Genomic DNA, 21,797 nt, shown 5'->3' with positions numbered 1-21,797 from the left:
TTTGCACCTGTTTTGTCCCAGCTGGCATCTTCTGCCTGAAAAAGGCATACTGCTGTGGTAAAAGGTATTAGAATAATAATAATAAATCCTATCCATAAAAGGCTTTGATCAAAGCGCTTTCTCATTTCCTTTCTTTACCTTGTTTTCTTTTCTTTCTCTTTCTTTTCCTGTACCCTCCACTGTCTGATTATTCTAGACAACTGTGTCTGACGGCCTAGGGGAGTTGACTGGTCATAAAAGCACTCATGAGGCTGGCGGGTAGGAGCATATGAGTCTCACATACCCTGGTGCTGGCTTGTGGCAAAGGCAGCATCTAAACTGATTAAGTACAGCACTGCTTTGGTTTGTGTGCTATTGGTGGTCCAGCTTAAGTCCCTACCCACTGCTGACTTTGTTTTAACTCCTGGGGTTGATTCGAGACACTGACCCTGCTCCTGACAGTCCCGCGTTCCTGCTACCATCATGCCATTCCCACCCCTGCAGCAGCCCCTGCATGGGACCTAGAAGACCCACCACGCTTAAGTCCCTGCTCAACCATACATTTCTTGTGTGCCATTATGTCTTTTTTTTTCAGCCACTGCCATCTGTGTGTCAGCTCGCCATCTGTACGGTGGGGGTGTCATTTGCTTGCTCCATCTTTCTGCAGGCACCCTTTAGGAGCAGGTATTACCTCCAGCTGTGAGCTGTGCTCACGTGGGTCAGCACAGAGATGGCTCACGCTGAGTGCCTTGCAGCAGGCTCCCATCTCTCTGTGCCCCTCCATGGAGAGTGACATTGGAAAAAAAATTCCCAACTCCTGATTTTTTTATGGCATATATGGGGCAGTTAGTGTACAGCACAGGACAGCGTTTTTGTTGTTGTTTCATGCAAAAGTGCCTCTCACGCCCATTCTCAAAAACCGTTCATCTCACCTTCCTCCACAAGCCTGCTCAGTGATCAAGGAAGCTTTGTGTCACATTTCACTGATGCCCAGTTTAGGCACCCAGACTGGGATCACTGAAGAGAAAAACCTCCATTTGTTCAAAAGGCAGCCCTCCAAATCTCATCACGAGCAATCAGACAAGCTTGGCAGAAAAAGCCTTTCCTTTTGTGTGATAAACAGAAAGAAATAATATATGATCTAAGCTCCTAACCATGCTTAAATCTGTTTATTCTGATGTTTCCTTCAGTGTGTCATCAACAACAGATATTATTCTGTTAGAATATTTTTCTGTCTCTATCTTCCTGTCTGTCTATTTTTAATTATATCAGAATTAGGTGATTGCTGCTTTAGATTAGGTTTACCTGAAGAACATGCACTGTGATGCCTGTGATTTCATACCTCAGCATAAGCCTTTCGGTTTATACAACATTAAAGTCTTGAAATCCAGTACTCCAAAGGCAATGGATCCTGAAAAATAATGATGTGTCTGTAAGAGCAGCTCATCTGCACCTAGACAACCTCTATTTGATGGTAATGTATTAACAAAAGCAATAAGACGACATCTTATGTATAACAAATGAATGTGGAATAGAAAACAGTCGATGTGTTTGAATTGTTCCAGTTAATATTGTGGAGCAAACTTATTTTTTGTCTGATGCTTAAGCAATTCATATCACAACCTGAAGACGAAATTATTGACAGTTAAGAAAGTAATAATCTGGATTTCTGGACTACTTAAAACACAACAAAACAACAACAATAAAAACTACCTTTGTTTTTTTCTGTGACACTTACAAAGTTTGTGTCAGCCATGGAATAAATCCCCCAAAGTACTAATATTCATAACAGACAAAGAGCTGAAAATGATTTGTTTGGGACAAGCACAACTTATATCTGAGCTTCTGCAGGAGTTCAGAGTTCAAGGTGGTTGTTTTTTGTTTGCTTGCTTCTTCCTGGTTTTGATTTAAAAAAAAAAAAAAAAAAAAAGTTATGGCATGGCTGATGTTCCACAATGAGTACTGCTGATAGAAGAACACTGAGTCATGTTCTGCCATCCATTTTTTAGAAAGGTATAGCAAAACTGGGCGGGACAGAGAGAAAAGTCATCCAATATAATTCAAGGACTGCAGGTGAAGAAAGAACAGAAGAGCCTGCTGCCTTTCAGGGAAAGACTCAAGGAGCTCAATCTGTTTTAGTTAATCAAAACTAAGATTGAGAAGTGGTGTGGCTACAGGGTATAATTACCCACATGGGGAGAAAATACTGGCTACAAAAGGGATCTTTAATCTAGCAGAGAGAGACATAACAAGAACTAATTACCCAAAGGTGAAGCCCAGAAAATCCAATGCAGTAATGGGGCACAGCTTCTTAGGAGCACAGATGATTAATCACTGGAACAAAATACCCAGGGAAATGGTAGTCAGGTTGAATGCCTTTCTGTAAAAGCTGCTTTCAACATGAGATGCCAGACTCCACAAGAAGTCTCCCCATGAAAACCTATGTCTTGTGTTGAACAAGAGATCAGATCTGTTTGGAGCTCTTCTTTCATCTCGCATCTGTCTTCCCTCAGCACCTCTTCTGCACAAAGACCCACAGCAATATCACCACTTTCTCACATTCCCTCTACTAGTTTTTCTGCAGCCTTTTCCACAGCCAGTGCTGAGAAGAGGTCTTGGATTGCCCAGCCTTTAGCTGTTCCTGATTGCCATCCTCTCCTTGGACATCTGCTGTCATTTTCCCCACACCACACTGTGATACTTCACCACTTAGCTCCTTACAACCTGCTCCATTTCTTTGCATTCATCCCTATGAATGCTGTCTGTGAACGAAGCAGCGAAAGGAACCAGCAGGTCAGAGAGAACCAGGACAAAATCTGTCACTATCTGCTTCCCACTTGTGGGCCACCCATGCTTACCCCATGAGACAATTCATCCAGGAAAGGCACCTACCCTCTAAGGGACACACAGATACAGAGAGAGCATCCCAGGCAGAATTGCCCCTGTGTAACCACATGCATAAGTTATAATAATGGAAATATTTTCTCCATCAAGCCTTTAAAATCTCAGAAGCTGTCTGGTCTGTTTCCTCCAAACCACCCCACCCCAGCTATCCTGGTACTCATGACTGCATCCAAACACCCCTCAGCGCATGGACTGATTGCTGGTTCCTAAACAGAGATCACTTGTTGAGCCAGAAGCATCTAACCAGTATATGAATGTTTGCCTTCTGCTGTGTTTTCTCCATGCCCAGCAACACCTAACGTATGGTGCAGTCTGACAGTACAGCACCCCAAGGCACAGCAGTCATTCCCACCACCCCTCCCACTCTCTATTTACCAAAGTAGTTCTTCCCCTTTTTATATCCAACCCACATAAGCTGCTTCTCCAGTAATATATCCACTGCCACAGCTGGAGCATTTGTAACCTGCAGAGTTCAAGCCAGGCTGGAGACAGAAGGTTTCACTGAATTGATACAGCTTTGAAATAAAATGCCCCGCCTGCTGGCATTTCAGGGCCAAATGTGCTTTGAGGGTGGCTCCATTGATGAAGTCCATTTGTCAAGAATGGTGCAAAGCTCCAGAGCCCAGCCAATTTTCTTCACTAAGCCTGGGCAACTGACTTACATTAATTTCTAAAAATGCATGCTTTTCATCTTCAGCTTGCAAGGCAACTTTCTCTCTTCCTCCCAGGGGTAGGATATGGCTAACACAATATATGCATTTATCAGCATCAGCATGGATTATTAGAATAAACCATATCTGGACCTCAGTTTAAGGATGCCACTCAATTCCAGCTCATATAAAATGCTGCTTTTTATATGTCTGAAGCTGCAGCAAACATGCAAAGCTTCTGCTCTAGTCCCTTCCTTAGCTCACGGATAGCCTCTGACATCAATTCAAAGTCTTATTTTTCAAAGAAGCTGAAGGATTGAATCCCTGCTCCGTGAAAGACCGAATTTCAATCTGTGACCCCTGGTGACAGCTGGGCTCTTCTGAGCTGACGCCTCTGAGAACTGACAACAAAACAGCTCTGATCAAAGGGAAGTCTCTGTGGAAATTGTTCAAGTGGGGAGCAAGTGCACTCCCACTCTGGAGGCCCCTAAGGGATGTTAGTATGCTTGCCTTGGAGGGGACTTTACCGCCATCACTGATCCCAACAATACAAAAATCTGTATTCTTCCTACCTCATTCCTTCACTCCCTCTCCCTCCAAACAGAACAACTATCCCTAAAGAGTGATGACCCCAAAAAAATAAATTGTCAGATGCCTCATAAACTCTATAAGAGATTAGTGACTTCTTTTTTTTTTGACATGAAAAATTGCTTGGAGGCTACAGTAATGGATGTGATATAACACCCTACAAAGAAGCAGCAGAACTTGACCTTGAGTTTCTAGGTCAGCTATCAAAAAAACAACCCTAATTTCTTTTGCTTTGGGAATGAGTGGTGAATAACAGAATTGCACAGATGCAGAGTGCACCTTCTGGATGCAGATGAAGTCTAACCCCTCAACACCAACTTTATTCTAACATCAAACACAGTTATGGAGCTCACTCCAAAAGCAGTGGCACTACACCTACACCATTTCCATTACCTGAAGAAGAGCTATGTAGGATGCTGAAACTAAAGAGTGTATGTGCAAGCCTGGGATTCTCTCATGGCTTTCCTAAAATCAAGATACCCTGAGCTCACAGCATTTCTTTTTCTCTCTAGTGTTGGAAGGGGCTAGAGGAAGCCATGAAGAAGCAATAATTCAGCACATTCAATATATATGCATACGTGTATACATTTATTAAAAAAGAGAGGGAGAGCAACTGCAAAATCCATAGGCCAATTATAACTGTCTTTTTTCCCCTTCCATTCCTTCCATTTATAGTACAGTATGTGCTGTAAGCACTGATTCCAAAATACTCATTGCAATAATTCCCTCTAGCGGAGAATGATTATTTACTACTTACATTCTCACTTTAGTGTTTTCCATTTAGGAAAAATCAAGCTGCAAACACAGGACCAGGGTTAGAGAAAGATACTCCCATTCTGCTTAGAATGGCATTCCTAGAAGTGTTTACTGTTATGTAAAAGCTGTGAATTGTACTTGAAAACAGATTTTTTTTTCTAAAAAAAAAAATAAATCTATTATTTATGGAGCTTTTATAGGCAGTATTTATCTCTTGACCTAAGTTATATGGCATGGAGTAAAGCCACAAAAGCAAATGTTCTATTACACAACCCCTGAATGCTGGGGTGGGGGGCAAGATGAGGATGTAGTGATGGAAAACTGAGAGTCACCAATAAAGAAACATCTTGGTAACAGGTGTGACCTCACTTACAATGTCAACAGCTGAATATTGGTGATAATCTACTGAAAGTTACTAGAAATCAAGCATCAGAAGGTATAAAATTGCATTAGAATGATGCTTGCAGCTGCATTCAGGATACCACACTGATGTTTCTGCCATGCTAACAACACTAGTCAATTAAGAAATCTTCCAGGCCAGACTAGCAACTGAAAAAAAGAGATGCTAATCCGGTCTCTGAAGTGCTGCAGTGCACGAAGCGTGGGCTTTCTCCATATGTTCTCTCCCTCCTTGCAGAGTAAACGTCAGTATTGCTTTTGCATGTTTAATGACAGTTTTCTACAACCACCAAGGCTATGAAATATTAGAGGAGCTAGGAGTGATTAAATTCAACTGGAGTGAGGCCAGCTCACCTCACCATTCTTCAAAGTTGGTGGAAAATGTACGCCAGCAAGAGGTGCAGGTAGCAAGTTCCTCAGCACCAAACAAAGCTGCCACTTATTTTAAAGCTCGCCCCAGAGAGGCAGCCCAGCTATGTGTTCGTGCCTGAGCCCCTGCCAGTCCACCATTCAAGGCCTTAATGCTTACTGGCAGCCTCTGCACTACACCCAGCCCCCAGCCTCACCCTGAGCTCTCTACAATGGGATTAAGTAATTTATAGATCAAATAAATAACAGGAGGCTATGAATCATGAGGCTATTATTCCTTCAAGGGTTCCTGTTCTAATTCAGAGCAGAAACCTTCTAATGATGCCATCAGCTGAAAAAAAAAAAAAAAAAAAAAAAAAAAAAAAAAAAGCTTGAGTCATAATAGCTCCTGGATAAAATGATATGTGTGCAATACACAATCGCATTTTTGTTTAGATAAGCTGGCTTTGTTGTCCATGAGCTCTCTGACTGCCTCTCTCTGACTGCCTCTAACAGGGAGGAATTGGCTTGATACTTTCCCCCAGTGCACGCTGAGAGCATACATACTGTGATGCACATACCCTTTTGCTTCCACTTAGGCACTGCAAGATGGATCACAAACAGCCATTTGCAAATCATGAAAAATGAACTGTGTTTGTGCTCAGCACAATCCCATCATGTACCTACCTAGTTCACCTGCACAGACCCCTCTCTATCCCCTCCATCGCTTCCTAGGAGATGTTATTTGAGTCAGGGATGGCACAGTACGCACAGGGCTCTTGATTCTCAGCTCTGTCATTGTGGTTTCACCCTGGGCAGCTGAACTCCACAACAACCTTGCTCTCAATCTCCCCTCCTCAAAGGAAGAGGGGGAGAAAATATGATGGAAAAGGGCTCAAGGGTTGAGATAAGGACAGGGAAATCACTCACCAATCACTGTCACAGGCAACACAGAATCAGCATAAGGAAATTAATATAATTTATTGCCTATTACTAGCAAGCTAGAGCAGTGAGAACTAAAGGCAACTAAAAACACCTTCCCCCCAGTCCACCCTCTTCTGCATCTTCCCCCTGAGTGATGCAGACAAATGGGGGATAGGGGCTGCGGTCAGTCCCTGAAGCTTTGTCTCCACCGCTCCCTCATGGTCCCTCTCTGCCCCTGCTCCCCATGGGGTCCCTCCTACAGGATGCCATCCTTCCCAAACTGAGCCTGCAGGGGCTGCCCACAGGCAGCAGCTCTTCAAGCACTGCTCCCACACGGCTCCGTACCACGGGGTCCATCCCCCAGGATCAAACTGCTCCAGCACGGGTCCCCCACGGGTGGGCAGCAGCTCCCCCAGGCCCTGCTCCTGCGTGGGCTCCTCTCCACGGGCTGCAGCGTGGAGATCTGCTCCATGTGGGACCCATGGGCTGCAGGGGGACAGCCTGCTCCACCAGGGGCCTCTCCACAGGCCGCAGGGGAACTGCTGCTGCCTGTCTGGAGCACCTCCTGCCCTCCTGCTGCACTGATCTTGGGGTCTGCACGGCTGCTTCTCACTCCACTCTCCCAGCTGCTGTTGCACAGCAGATTTTTTCCCCTTCCTTAAATCGTCTCTCCCAGAAGCCTGCCCAGCGTCACTCCCTAGCTTGGGTCTGGCCAGCAGCAGGGGAGCTGGCTTTGGCCTTTTGGAGCTGGCTGGAGCTGGCTCTGATCTGACATGGGGCAGCTGCAGGGCTCTGCTCACAGAGGCCACCCCTGCAGCTCCCAGCTACCAAATCCTTTCCACATAAACCCAATACAGCCATGTGCCTCTGGTGTCCCTAAAGGCAAGAACCGGGAGAAGACATAGCAGCAGTACCAAACATTTGGGCTGATGTCCTCAGACTGGCATCCTGAACATGTGCTAAGGGCCCTTGAACACTGTATGGTCCTTGGGAGAGGGAGCCAATATGCAGATCAGCCTGAATATGGCACTGAGCCATATTTGGAGCATTCTCTTCCTGGTGGAAAATCTGAGTTTGCTTCCCTGCCCAGTAAAGACAGATTGATACCTACTTTTCCCAGCACTCATCTAAGTTGAACAACTTGCCCATAATTAAAGCTTTCCCAGCCCATATGCAAAATGGGCCACAAGGCAGACAGGAATGGTTAATCATCAGGTCAAACAGCACAATGGACTATTGCTCTCTACTCCAGTGATTACAGCATTTGCCTGGGTAGGGACAATATCTGGGTTTGGCATTTTACCCTAAACAGTTGTTGAAACATTAGGTAATGGTTCCCTGAGGCAGAGCTTAATAGCTTGGTCACATTAATATGACTCGAATGCCTTCAGACTGGAGCTTGCATCTCGATGCACTACTGCATTATGGAGATACCCAGATGGCGAACGGCTGGCTTGGGCACCTCTGTCCCACTTAGGCAAGTCAACAGCTGCTACAGGAAGTATCGTACAACAGCAGAGGACATAGCACGTATGGAACCCATACCTGTCTCTTCTTTGCTCAGGTTACCCAAGTGAGTGACAGCATTCCAACAGCCCCTGTGGTAGGTGCTTCTAGATCTTTGTCAGAAATACGTACTGATGTCACTCATAAGCTCTTCAGTTTTGCTGTTAAGCAAATCCTTGCTAACTAATTACCTTTCGATGTTTCTTGTCTCCACCTCCTTTTGCAGATACCTGCAAGAGTTGTTCAGAGACTAGAAGGCAATGCCCCATAGAAAGGCATCTCCAGCCTTTTTCCTGCAGTAGGTTGCCTCCTTATCACCTTTAATAGCTGTGGCATTGGACACCTTTGTTAGTGTTTCAGCCAAGCTTGCCAGCCTTAGTGTTCCAGCTTCAGAGTAGGAATTGGAAATGTTCATCTTTCAATCAACTGCCAAATGCTTCTCAGGAACAAGAAGAGGGATGGCTACTTAGTGAAGCCAGACTGCATCCTAAACTGCACCTTTCCAGCTCTCACCTTTTAGATCCCACACTTGTTCAGAGTGCAGCAAAAAAGAGGCCATAAATGGCAGAAGGCTATAAAGACCAATCATGAAAAAGATCAGAATGAAATTTGGGAGTACTCTCCTTCATTGCACTGGGCATGTTTCCCTTAGATCATAACAGTAAGAGAGAAATGCATACATCCTAAGAAGTGTGCTTCTTTTGCTGGGAGTCTGGATGCTTCAGACTTGTTTTAGATTGTTAACCAATCCAACCCATTCTATGATTCCATGACTCTATGAAAGCATTTGAACTGTAGCCAGGCCATTATGCATTGAGATGCATAAGCAGGGTATGACAGTAATTAGAAAATAAGCATGTAACACTATTTTATAAAGGCCCGTTCCTCACAGAGGCTTTATGTGTTGTGGTCATCCTGTTGAAAGAAGTGGAACTGCTCAGAGCATGTAAAGTTAAGCATTTGTGTAAGTCTTTTTAAGATCAGGGTTGTAAGGCAAAATAAAAATAAAAATAAGTAAAAAAGATTAAGCCTTTACAATGTGTGGTTGGTATGAGATTTTCAAACATTCATAACAGTTAAATAAAAATCAATTTCCTTCACAATGAAGTTGGGCATTTTGACTTAGGCAGCTATTTCCATGGAAAATCACAGTTTTCAAATATCAGCCATTTTGCCAATAACAGTCGATAAAAAGGGTCACAAGAGAAAATGGGAGAAATGTATTCTGCTTCTCATTCTCAGTTGGAAATGGTCTGAATAGTTTATAAGTAAACTTTTCAAAACCGTTCACCAAGCATTTGAAATTTTAGCCTAGAAATTGGATGTTTCACAAGGTAGAACTATAAGAAAAGACAACTTTATAATAAAAAATGTTTTGCCATCTTAAATATAGTGCTAGTTGTCACTTACTTTAATACCTGATAATATGGTTTTATAAATATACAAATAACATATCATTTTGCATCTAGTGCTTTGATTCCAGGCTTTTAAGTCTTCTAGGAAGAAAAAAGTAACGAAGCAGGAAGCAAAATGATAAAAATTCAAGGCTTTTTTTTTTCTTTCTGTTCACTTCTGAAAACCAAAGTGCAGGAAGCATAAAGGTATTAGTGTTTGCAGGTGTTAGAAGAACCGATAAGGCACTGGCTTACTTGATTGTACTATGGGATCATTCTGCTATAATCCCAGAAGAATTTTAAGCAATGATAAACGTAAAAGAGTTTTTCATGCCTCTTTCTACACTAAACAGGAGACTTCATCATCAGTAACCATATTCTTCAGCTTGGGCAAAGGTCTCTGCTGTGTTGCAAAAGCTTCTTTTTTGTAGAGCAACTCTACAGCAAAGCAAAAAAACATGCCTTCACGTCCAAAAGGAAAGCTACCATTCCACCTTTCTGAAGGAATCCAGGAAGCAAATATTCATCCTCACACCAAGCTCCATCTTTCCAGTGTTCAGACTGACTGAAATCATATTTTCATCATGTAGTGTTCCAGCTAAATTGTATTATTTACTCACAAGATTTAATTAACACCTGCTGAAGTCAATGGAAAAACTATCGTTTGAATGGGAAGTGGTCAACCTTATGAAGAACACTTGGAGTAACAAGATAAATAGCATAAAATTGCAGCAATATATGGACAGGTATCTTGGATACACTTGTAACAGCTATGGTTAATGACAGCAGGATTTCACTTTGTTTTCCTGAGGCTATGTCTGTACGTCTGCATGCATGTAGCTGAACATGCATTTTAACCCTCTGGTCATGATAACTCACCTATTCCAAGTTGATGTTTCTCTTGCTACCTGCTACAAACCCATGTAGTATCTGGTAGGAACTAGTTTATATTTTTTTAATGGTAGATATAGTGAGATTCCTTGTGGCAGCAGAGTTACTCCATAGGGTATCTTGGTCCTTTGAAAACATGGGATAACCACATTCCAGAACCACATACAAATTCCAACATGTCTGATGCACCATCTCAGCCAGCACCAAATCAGCTATGGAAAAACAACAAACATGGTAACAGACTTAACAATCCTTTCTAATGACTGGTCAGTAGATAGTACCAGAGGATATCATTCCAAATATATTCTAGGAAAAAAAATATACCTTCTTTTGCTTTGCATGTCAGCAGAGAAATGTTACATCCTTTGTTGAGATATGTAACTCCACCTGAAGCGTCAAATATTTTCACTGTTGATCTTTAATTCCCTGTTCTCCAAGCACAAATGTCTTCTGTAATGTCAAAGAAGGATGTAATTCTTGGCCGTTTGCACAGCATATGCACTGGCCTGAATTGCAATTTTATGCAGATATGTCTGAAATACAGGACCTGACATAGTAGAGCTGCAGTCCGCCTAGCCCAGTGTCCTACCTCCAGAAGGCACGGATACTAAAAGACACAGCCTCCCCATACCGTCTTCATCTCAGAAAATACTTTTCCAGAACAGAGGTTCACAACCAAAAGAAAAAAAAATGTTATCAAGTAGTACCTTGGGCAGATACTGTCATAGCAGCTGTAAAAGTACAGCTACCAGTAGCATTTTCTTTCCTGTAGTCCTTATACTGCTTTGGAGAAGCTAAGGTGACACTAACAGTGCTTCCATTGCCATTTAGGAATATGGGAACTTTAGCACATGGTAGACTTTGCAAGGATTCAAAGTGACATTCAAGTCAGATCTAGCTCTAGGGAAGAGAAGCAGAAAGTCAAATCAGGCTAATATTATAGAGTGATTTTAATACACTTGTTCTTAGCTTTTTTTCCCCCTTTCTTTTAGGTATAATTGATCCTTTGGAAATTAAAAAAAAAAGCAAGTTCATTTTGGCTTATAATGAATAACAGCTTTTGCAACAATTGCAAAGTGCTTGAATTAGGAGAAAAATAAAAATTTGTAGAAGCACACAGAGAAAAAGGATAAGAAGAAATGGAAATTATAAAGAAACATTTATGATTTATGAAAAATTCTTCATTTTACTGCTAATCATAATGGACTCCCGCTGCTTATAACCTTATTGTAATCAAAGGGGTATATTCATTTCTTGCATAGTTATGTGCACATAACTCCTATTGAAACTAATAAGTGTTATGCACTTGCTGTGAGGGGCAAAAAGGTTCCACACAATTAAATCATTTACTATAGCTGTATTGTAAATGATAAGAATGGCTTAGAGTGTTATAATTATAGATAACATTGCCCATTTTTTAATTTTACAAACGATATATAGCCCTGACCCTTCAGCCTTGTGCTTGGGGGAAGGGAGAAATGATGGCAGTGATTGGAGGTGGTGGTGGGACAGATTTCTGTGCATGGCCAAGCTCTCCAAATGCCTCCAGCAAGTCTTGCTATGTGCTCTGCAAGAGACTGCTTAACTGCTTTTCAACAAAGCTTCCCATCAGTGCCTGCAGGGCTGGGTAAAAGCTGCCCACTTCACCATGCCTGAAGCTGTGGAAGGAGTACATCTTGGCAGAACCAGATACCACACTAAAAAAATCAGGTATGGCATCTTGAAGAGACAGCAGAGATATCTGCATTGACCAGCAGGAAATTAATACCCCTTTTTCCGTGGTATTAAGGAACCTGCAAGTAATTGTCTTTGCCTGTCTTGTTTTGTACAGTTTAGATGTGCCCCATTTGCATCAGAGTCCAAAACAGTGGCAGAATGAACAGCCAGTGTAGTTATTTTGTGTGATCCCTTCTGGGACAGTCTGCTCCACCTTGAACAGTCTGACTAATGCTGCAGGTAAACTGGACAAGTATCAGATATATATAAAGATTGCCATTTCAATTTTGTATGGCAGGCTGAGATAAACTTTCAATATTAAAAATCAAAATTGTGCAGTTTAGCTATTAGATTAGAGCTAAAAATTGGTTTGATAAAGCTTAACCAAAACATTTCCATCATGCTCGCCAAGGCAATTTCACACAAGATGATGTAGATTAAATTAATATATCCTTAAAAATGTTTAGATTTTGGTAAATTGTTCTTATCTAATAGAAAACTGCAATCATATTCTCCAGTCCTAAGCAATATAAAAACAAATAATATAAAAATTAACAGTATAAAACAATATACAATATAAACAAGATCTACAAAATATAAAAGGAAAGTAAAAAATTCATAAAGCTGGGCAGAAGACTATGCACATGGGTATCATAAATAGTGAAGAAACAATTCACCACATATATGCACAATTTAACATGTATAGAAGTGTTTGAAGAACCATTGCTTAAGGCTGCTTTACTTCACACAGTCTCAGGATGCCCTGGCATGAGTATTTTTGAATACAGCACAACGCTCATAAGGCAACTTAGGAAAGCAAGGATTATGCAGAAAGCAGGGAAAAACAAAAAAAAAAAAAAAAAATCAGGTTCCAAAGATTAACTCTTCAGAAATTTCATGTCACTTTGAATTTAGATGATTTGGTTTGGAACACTGCAGACTGTTGGAAAAGCAGAAGTACCACCTCACCTTAGAAATCATCATCACTGTCTTCTCATGTGATACACAGCATCTAATGGAGGGGTTGCCACCAGTAATTAAACCAAACTGATCTTCAACCCTAACACAGCACACACAAGCCCATGAATGTTACAATCTGGAAATAAGGATAAATATCCAAATACTAATTTAATTAAAAAAATAAATAAATAAGTAGTGCTCATTCTCAGATGTGCCAGACAAGGTGTGCCCACTCAACGCTTCAGTCTTATCACTTTCAGAGGCTGAGGACAAACATCCTCCTTCAGATCCAGCTGTGCTGCTACATGTTACTACTTCAACTGTTCATCTGGTTTGCCCCGTCCTCCTCTTCCCACCCTTTCCCTCCCCTACAGTTAAGCACCCTTTTGAACCAGACAACGCAGAAGTTAGTGTCAGCATTTCTTTGTTTGTGCCAAGTAAAACCACCCGGGTTAGTTTAGTCAGTTTAAATAGGAGGTGGCAGCAGTGATTGTAGCCACTTTCTTTGGGCAGAAAGGCAAGGATGAACAGCCAACAGGCAGCAGCTTGGGAGCTGAGGAGGAGGAGAATTAAAATGTTCAGGTGCAGAACAAAGGCAAAAAGCCAGTTCACATCTAATTAATTATTTTGTGGTGCTGAAGAAAACAAACAAACAAACAGCAGGACACTGCACTGGTCATCACCATGAGCCTGGCATGCTGATCTCATGATTTTCCTGCTTCTACCAGGACCTGAGGTATAATAGAAGTGATAATACAAGGGATTGCCTAGCTCCTTACATGTGGCATGTTCCCATCCAGGAAATCCCATTCAGAAGTGTGGCAGCATTACCTGGATGGTACACATAATCCAGAAAGCTCAACAGCTGTCAAAAACACCAGATACACTATTTTTGTGCAGCAAAAGTCATTTGGGATTTGCACCTCTGCCACACGTTCTCTTTCAGTGCGTGACTGAACAGCAAATCCTGCAGCCCTTCTCATTTAGGAGATGATCCGGGTTGACTCTCTCCTCTCTCCCCTTTCCCTAACACGAGTTGTTTGAAGATGCTGCCATGAAGTGTTTGCTATTAGCAATGTGTCAAAAGGGTGACAAGTCAAAATAGTAGGACCCATGTGAGAGACAACCCAGTCTCCACATCCTTGTCCTTTCGGAGCTAGGCCTAGTGATGCATGAAGCATACCAGCAACTTCCTCATCAAGTGAAGCCCTGCTGCAGAGAGCTTGGGAACTCCCACTAATATCAGCAGACGAAGCTTGAGAACTGGAGTGTGGGAGGAAGTGCAGTCCACAAGAAACAGAAGAAATTAGCTAAGTCACCTTGTTCTCAGTGAGGGCAGGTCATAATTCTCCCAAAGTCCCAGTGGGAAGATACCAGCTTAAATAATGAATCTCTAAGTCTCCTTTGTGACGTGCAGAAACGTGACTCCTCTTTCTCTGCCTCAGCTTGTCCTCTGCAGTTTTTTGATTTCCAAGGAATTGCAATAGACTTACTGATTCTTCCCCAGCACAAAGAGGGGGAGGGAACATTCACCAAGGAGTCATTCTCACATTTTCAGTCACCTCCTGTCCTGCCCCAGCCAATTAAGCAGTTGTGTTACAGCCTGTTAAAAAGTGACTGTATTCTGCCCCAGAGCAAGCTGCATTCAGAGAGGTGAGTGAAATCTGGGCTTTTCTCGGTTTCAGCATTTAAGTGTCCTCTAGATTAAAAATTACAGAGGAGATATTTGTGTTAACCTTTCTCAAAACCTGGGGAAGGATTGAAACAATTTTGAAACCTCAAACAGCTTCAGAGAGAGATTCTGCAATTGTGCTACCAGGCACAGTTACTCCTCATAACCCTGAGGAAGACAGGGCAAAGGCTTACAGTAACAAGTATCACTTTCATGTGTGAAGACGTTGATTCTTATTTCCATTATCCCTACAATGAAGTAGGACCTTAAGGTGAAAGTAAATATTATTTTCTTTTTACATTTTTCCTTGATGTTACATCAGGGATAGATTTAGAGGGAGGATGGTTGATGGGTCTGCAGGTCTGCTTATAGCATTTACCAATCCCACGTAAATTCTTAGTCACAGCTTGGAGAGCCACTGCTTCCCTTGACCCACTTCCTTAAATTTTGTTCACATCTTCATCAATTTTACACTACTACAGTTTGTAAAAAGCTTTTTTTTTTTTTTTTTTGTAAATGAGAACCAAAGCACATATACATTTTTGAGATTAGTCCCTCTTTGTTTTATTGGCAACACATAGCAAAAATAATTACTTCTATAGTTACAGTTGTGTTACAGAGGTTATTTGGGAAGCTTTTCAGAAATGACCTTTTTGTGGCTGATAGACCCTACATGTTCCAGAGTGCCTCAAAGGCTTCAATCCCCATTATATGCACTTGTGAGTAGTTCTTTAAAAAGCTCCAATAAGTTATGTTCTCAAATGAAGATGTGCTACTGCCGGTGGTACAATGTTACTAATTTCCTTTGTACAAGAAGATAAAACATTAAACAGAGGTATGAAGGACACAGTACAGTACCCCTTCTTTACGACTCATGTCTGTCCATCTTCACAATCTTTTCATCTGGACTCTGTTTGAAGACCCTTTCACTCCTCCCTTTCTAGAAAACATTTATGCTCTGAATGCCCTGATTTGCTAGGACAAATTCATCTAATTCACTTTAATTAGAAACATGGTAAACTTCTACTCGTGTACAAAAGATGAAAGGTAACAGCTAGCAAGTGATTATTTCTATCGGTAGGTTTCTGTATAGCATTTCAGACAAAACATTCTTGTTCTTAATAGCTTGAATGTCTCAAAAGAAATCCATGGTAACTTGATCAACAGCGTCTGAATCTTTTCACAGGCTGGATGCTTTTCAAGAAATAATGATATTCGAATCATCTTTCTTAATGAAGAAGATAGCATCAATATAATGTGCCAGTTCTGTTGCTTAGCCACTCAGAGCTGGCACTGGCTTCACATTAGGGCTGTTCACTTGGTGACTGCAGGGTGCTAAGGCCCTGATCCAAGAAAGTAATGAAGTAATGAGAGTAATGAATGTACCTAAACATAAGCCTGAAGGTAATACTTCAGACTATCTGTTCAGTGCTACACTCCTTACAGAAATAGGATGAGCTTGGAGGGAGGATAGACCTGTGTTATTTGCAAACACTTCTGACAAGCAGGCCTCGGTGGAGAAGCAGACATTACACAGTACTGGGAGCGGTGGTCTCTTGAACAGATCTAGAATGTGTGAATCATTCACATCAGTCTCTCCTATTGCCTGGAGGATCAGGAGGCACAAAGGCATTGTACTGCACCACATTGGACTGTTGTAACTGGAACCTTTAAGCCCAGTAGAGTAGGAACCTTTTTACTTATCCTGTTCTTGTTGCTATGAGATGTCTATGACAATAGGCCTACTATTACTTAGTTAAAATGATCTCTGCATCCTCTCAGAGGTGTGAACCATAGGCAGACATGAGGCCTATGAATTACCAAGGCCAAGTCCACCCTTTGCTGAAGTATGGAGAGTTGGCCAGGCACCCATACCGCATGCCCCAGGCAGGACCACCTATTTAGCTGACCTGTGGGAAGACAGGAGATCCATCTCCCTCCCACTTTCAGGATGAACAACCAACAGAACAGGAGATTTGTCCTGTCTTCAAGGTTTCTGCAATGAGACAATAAGAAACTTTGGCCTGGAATAATGTTGCCTAGCAGCAGAAACCACAGACCTAAACAGTCCAAGTTAGGGGAAAATGTATGGACATAAGCTGGGAGCTTGTCTCCACAGAGACCCAGTAAAGCATGAGTATGCCTGTACATCAACACTCTGCTCATGCAAGTGGCTTGGATGCAGTGACCTGGGCACACCACAATTTGTGGGAACAGTCTTGAAGGAATAAATTGTTATATTTCACTGTAAGTTAATTGTGTACATGTTTCTCATCAGTATCCCATGGTCAAAATGGAATATTGGACATCTCTCTTTTTTATCCCCCCTCAGCTGCATTCCTATTCTTTGCAGAGGCAAAATCATTCATGAATCTTAAACAGCTTTTGCACAGAATCAGCTCAACTAATGAAAAAACAGAGAAGATTGCTATAATCTCTTGAATCTAAAGAGTAATATAGAGCACTGATTCCATCAGGATGAGGAAGAAAGAAAGACATGAGAAAGATAGCTGGGTTCATTATGAATGTTTGCAATACATTTCTTTAAAAAATGTGGGGAAGGGAGAGGTGACACAATTTGAACAATGCCATTATTTTACATCGTCCTTCTCCTCATTACTTATGGACAGGCTGATGCTGAGATTTAGCACAGGAAACAGTTTTAAGAATCCATATATTCTTGGCTACAGTTCATGCCCTCAAACTGTGCCAGAACTACAACTGAATGTTAAATATCTAATCTACCTATGCATTGTTAATGCATGCATTACAATCATATTGCAATAACATTGAGCACTAATGGCAACTTTTTTTTCTTTTTTTAACAAAAAGAACGTGATACCCAGAAACCATATAGAAACAATAAGTGTAGCTAAAACCAACATACACTGAAAAAAAATATGTATGATTTCTTCCTAGAGCTTATGTTCCACTGCTCCAATGGCAAACAATTAGATGTGCCCACATTTGTGGTTAAGGTGTACAGGGGACTTCTTCATTTGGGACATGTAGGCTGGTTCAGGTGCATGTTTATCACTCCAGGCAAGATGGGTGATGGTGCTTCTGCCAATTCTCCACAGACTTGCTGTAGAGGTAGAAACCACACCAGCATGTCAGCTCTCCCATACTGGCCTGGGTCACAAGAGGGACTTGGTACAGGTACAGCACCCCATTTGTAAGCATTTTCTGGATCTGGAGCTTGTTCTAGGGTCACTGTGTGGTAAGTACTGCCCTGGACTGTTTCAAGGCACTAGCTTGGCCAGAGATTTCTTCTAATCAAGCACTGTTTTGGGCGGATGTTCCTTTACAAATTAAAAGGCTAGTCAAAGAAATTAAACTGTGGAGGCATGTCTCCTCCTCACTGTCATGGCTTCTCTTATCTAGTTAAGCTCTGATGGCTTCAAAGCTAGGACTCTTCCTTCATGTTTTTACAGATCCAGCACAAGGGAACTTCAATTTCAGTGGCAGCTGCTAAGCACCACTGCAATACATGATAATTAATATGAACTAACTGAGTATACCAAAGAAACCAGCTGACTGGCAGGCCCTATGTACTCACCTCTGAAAAGATTATCCCTTTACTTTCCTTTCTGCTTATAAATATATAAATAAGTATATATATATTTATTCCCCCAAAACAAACAAACAACAACAAAATTTTACTGAATGGCCATTTAAAAACAAAGTAAATAAGGCTTGAGATTTGGAGAGAATGGGAGAATGGGGCACTTCACATGCCTAAGCTGTTAAGTTTTTCAGGATTTTAAAATGCTGTCTGCCATTTTTCGTAATTGTTTCTGGAACAAATATGCTAGGTTTTCATTACTTACTCAAACGTCTGATCCATTATGCTTTTCTCTTGCAAACAAAAAAGTCTCACTGCAAGGGGAAGAACTGGAGACCAGCCACTACATAAGCAATTAAAAAAAAAAAAAAGAGAGAGATTCAATATCCTTGGAACAGATCCTGATTACCAACCCCCAGACCTACTCCCCTTCTTCCTGCCAAGTATATTTTCTTTTGTACTGTCTTCTGCAACATTCTGCTTTGCTTTGGTCTACTATTGATCTAAATAATGCTTGTTCTAGTAGTTAGGACCCAGTTCTGAGGAGTACTACTTCCTGTTTCCTCACTAGTAGCTCTTTCTGGGGATGCAACCCTGGCTAGAAAAAGCAGTTGCAACTCTCCAGCATTTCACTAATATCCTAAAGGGGGATACTTATTCTGTAGTCCTGTACCAAACTAAAATATTTATGTTTCTAATGCAAATACTATTTCTGGTCTTTTATTCACTTGTCCTGTCTCTGAGACATCTGTTACATCTGTACTCTGTTACATGCCGATAGCAAAGTGTCTCATTTATTTTTGTTGGGGAAATCAAGTTCTTACTTCATGTCTTTACCCCAAGATGTCCATACCCCACCATATTAATTTCTTATTTCAGGTGTTGAAAAGCAGCCGAGGTGACTTAATGTTTTCATTGGTTTTCTTTCTGGGAACATGATATGTGTTTTTTCCTTGTTTCCTTTGGCAAATCTGATACTGTGGAAATACTGCGACAGGAAGAAGTACCTCAGCTGCCTAAAGAATAAGCACCTAGCTCTTAACACCAGCTAAAGTTAGCTGAAATGAATCCCACTCTTAGTCACTGATACTTTCTGCGTAGCTCAAAGCTACCTCTTATAAGCTGCTCATGCTGTGCCAGCAGTCTTGCTTCAATCAATGCAACACCTCGCACAGTGAGACATGACCCAGCTAGTGGCAGAACTGATTTCCCTATTCTTTAAATCAATGAATTCTGCCATTGGTTTTCCTTAGGACCAAAATCTTTCTGTATCTGTAGCATAATAATATAAGTATGCCCATGCTGGTTCAAGGCAAAGGTCTATGCAGCCCAACAGATAAAATTTTTAAATAAATAAATAAATGGGAAAGAAAGAAAAAAAAAAAAAAAAAAAAAAAAAAAAAAAACAGAGAGAACTTTAGAAGTAGTGCTGGGATAGAGTGATTACCCCAATCCCAATATACATTTCCAGGAGCTAGAAACTACACTACTTCCTGAGCTCTGAGCTTGTAATTGTAACTGCATCACTCCAAAAATTTAGCCTTTGGTTGGCCTAATGCCCTCAGTTTTATTTGTTGTTGTTGTTTTAATTTCATTACAGTTGGGGCTTTCAAAATTTCCCATGGCAACGAGCTCCACACTGTCATTGTCTCCTGAATACCTATGGCACTTCTACTAAACCTGTTGTCTAATAAATTGTTCCCTCCCTCCTGTCAACCTTGTCACCCTCTTTATAAATTTTCTAATACTGTACTTTCCGCACCTACCTCAAGATTTTTTTGCCCTTTTTTTTTTTTTTTCCTAACAGGAGACCAGAACTGTATATAGCATTCAAGAAGAGAACACAGCACAGGTCTGCATGGTAACAAAAAGAATGTTTTTTACTATGTTCTCCATTTCTTTCCTAATAATTTCTAATATTCCATTTGTCTTTTTGACCACTGCTAGCTTTGAGCTGATGTTTAGGAAGAATTATATGTAATGATTCTAAAATCTGTCTTCTGAGTGGTAATAGCTCATTTAGAGTCCATCACTGTGCACGTACAGTTAAGGTTGTTCTCCTCCATATGCATTAGTCTGCATTTATTGACAATGAATTTCATCTGCCATTTTATTACCCAATCACTCAGTATTTCAGGCTCCTTCTGCAAGCCTTCACAAACAGTTTTAGTTTTGACTGCTGTAAATAATGTTATGTCAGCAGCCGGCTATGCCAATTCACTATTCAACTACTTTTGAAAGAGAGGGTTTAGTGGCATGCTGAGTAGTGCCTGTGGAACTACACCAACCACCTGCAGCTGCCATGAAACTTCCCCTACCTCCTAACCTGTTAAAGCACCAGGACACCCTGACAGTCCCTACACCACCCTACAGCTCTGGGGTACCCAAGCCATATGGCTGCCCTCCAGCTGCTTCTAGAGACATCTAGAAGTTGCTAGATAGCGCTCATCCACACCTTCTCCCTGTCTACTTTTGTCCATTCCAGGAGCCGTGCCTCCTGACCCCAGCGGGGGACGACATGGAAATTTTCCACTTCCCGCTCAGGTCTCCCGGACAAGCTCCTCGCGCCCCTGCGGCGGGCGGAGTCCCGCGGGCGCCCCGGCTCCCTCGTCCCCCGCCTGGGCGCGGCAGGGCTCGGACCAGCCCATCGGCCGTTCCGGGGCCCGGCCGGGTGCACGGCGCCCTCTGGCGGCCGCCGGTGGACATGGCCGCCCTGTGGCCGGCTCGGCGCGGTCACGGTAACAACCACGCCTCGGTGTTAATGAGGGAGGAAGCAGGAAACAGACCGCTCGGAGGGAGGGAAGGAGGCTGCCTGGCTAGGGGGCCAGGTGGCTGCGAGATAAAGCTCCTAGATATCACGGGCAGTGCAGGATGCGCTCCCGGAGCTTAAAGTTTGAAGCTTTTGGAGAGGGGTGCGGCAGTGGTACAGTTCCCGATTCCAACTCCCGCTAGTAATGCCAGTGACTCCCTGCTGCACTTACTGCTGTAATCCCTTCCCATGTCGTGGCACCATCACAATGCTGTGGAACTTAAGTGGAGTCCAGCAGCAGCAGGAGATGAATACATTTACAGGAAAAAAAAATAAATCCTGTTTGCTCTTCCCAAAGGGAGGTGGGTGGAGAAAATGGAACTGGGAGCTCTTGAAGAGGAATAGATAATGAACGAGGAGCCCAGGATCCTAACATGGTAGTTCTTTTCGTCTGGGAACTTCTCTGCCATAACTCAGAGCTTAGGGCTTTTGTTAGCATGCTGTTAGCTGCTGGCAGACTAGCTATCTGTGGTGTACAGTGCAGACTGAGAAATGCCAAAAAAAGGAGTAGCTTTCTAGTTTTTTCTTCACTTGCTCTGAGAGGGCATGGAGAACTGAGGGTTCACCTCCCTCTTTCTGGGCAGCATTGTGTGTTGTTCGTACAAGAGTCAATGCTGTAAGAGATAACTCATTCACTAGGCACACTCCTTGGAGTAAAACTAAGTAGCCTGTTTGGAATACTGTGCTAACCCAGGTGTTTCCAGGGGTCTTAGAAACAGCATCTCAGCAAAGCAAA

The 21,797-nt window shown here is 42.2% G+C and overlaps 1 long non-coding RNA gene across 5 annotated transcripts in view; it reads right to left on the bottom strand.

Moving 5' to 3' along the window:
• LOC106015667 (uncharacterized) overlaps positions 1-21,797 on the bottom strand; it is a 159,395-nt gene that overhangs the window by 59,909 nt on the left and 77,689 nt on the right. The window contains exon 4 of one of the 5 annotated variants that reach the window (XR_003494973.3): positions 18,518-18,595. The exons of the other annotated variants lie outside the window; for them this stretch is intronic. This is a non-coding gene — a long non-coding RNA (uncharacterized lncRNA). The remainder of the gene's footprint in view (positions 1-18,517; positions 18,596-21,797) is intronic. 5 annotated transcript variants of the gene reach the window in all.

Source organism: Anas platyrhynchos, chromosome 1, assembly GCF_047663525.1.
Source record: "Anas platyrhynchos isolate ZD024472 breed Pekin duck chromosome 1, IASCAAS_PekinDuck_T2T, whole genome shotgun sequence".
NCBI classification, from domain to species: Eukaryota; Metazoa; Chordata; class Aves; order Anseriformes; family Anatidae; genus Anas; species Anas platyrhynchos.
The sequence above is the reverse complement of the archived record's forward strand: the minus strand, read 5'-3'. Positions and strand labels throughout refer to the sequence as shown.